Below are 1209 nucleotides of genomic sequence, written 5' to 3'. Positions count from 1 at the left end.
GCCGGAGCGAGAAGCACCATCGGCATCACGTCTCCGATCAATGATCACGCGTCCTCGGCCACAATTATTCTCGGCAGGGTTGAAGTTTTTTCCAACTGGTGTGGGGGTTAAGCACCTGGCAGGAAAATCGAAGGGGTGGCGACCCTCGCACGCCCTCACGCCTCGGCGGGGTATCGGGGTAAGTACCTGAAAGGGGGGGGGGGGGGGCGAAGCTTAGGGGTGGCGACCCGCGACCCCCGTAAGCCCTCGCCACTCGGCGGGGTAACGGGGTAAGCACCTGACAGGGAAGGCGAAGGGGTAGCGACCCCCTCGCCCTCGCATTTCAACGGGGTAAGAGCCTGACGGGGCCATGGGGTGGTGGGGCGGCGGCAAACAGCTACCCCCGCTGCTCCTCACGGCGGGGGGGCCGCGCTGGCCGCGCTCAGCCCATGGCAGGTGAGCCTTGTGGGCTGTCGTCATTCGCCTTCGACCCACCTCGGACGTGTCCGCCGGGGTTGGTCTCTGTCGCACGCCTCAGGTTGAGGGGGGCTCCCCGCTCCCCGGGAGGGATGTGCGACACGGAGGAGGACGGGGGCCACGCCTCGAACGCGCCCCCGACCCGACCCACCCCCGGGTGCCCGGGTATCGATCCCCGGGACGGGCCTCGCGCCCGCCACGCCGTGCTGCGCCCGCTGCGGCCCCCCGCACCCCCACGAGTAGTCCGGCGGGTCACCACCTCGCGGCCCTCGCCGGCGCTGGCGTCGCCCTGGCCCCGCGCGAGCTTGCCATGGGCGAGCATAGGCAGCCAGTCGAGTGACAGGGCGGGCCGGGGTGGTCACGCCGCCCGCGGGGCCTCCGGGTCTCCCCCTTCTCCTGCCTCCCCCATTTTCCCTGGGGGGGTTGCACCTCGGGGGGCAGCTGGCTGCACTTTCAGCGCGGGTGGTCACGGCAATGCCAAAAGCCAGAGCAGCACCCCCGCTTTACGCGAAGTTCCCCGTCGTCCTGCTGAAAGCGCTGCCAACGCTATGGCCGCCGCTCCCCTTGGTGTGCCCCCCCTCCCCCCTTCATCCCTCGCCACGTCACCAGAGGTAAGAAGAGCTTTTGCTTTTAGCTGTGATGGTCTCTAGCTTAGCTGGGGCCCGAGTCGTTTCAGCAAAGCTTTTGCTTTCTCACTTGAGTGCGGCATTAGCCTTGTGGTTTCAACCCCTTTGACCGATTGGGAGGGGGGGG

Source organism: Frankliniella occidentalis, unplaced genomic scaffold, assembly GCF_000697945.3.
Source record: "Frankliniella occidentalis isolate FOCC.00 unplaced genomic scaffold, Focc_3.1 Scaffold37, whole genome shotgun sequence".
Classification (NCBI taxonomy): domain Eukaryota; kingdom Metazoa; phylum Arthropoda; class Insecta; order Thysanoptera; family Thripidae; genus Frankliniella; species Frankliniella occidentalis.
The sequence above is the reverse complement of the archived record's forward strand: the minus strand, read 5'-3'. Positions refer to the sequence as shown.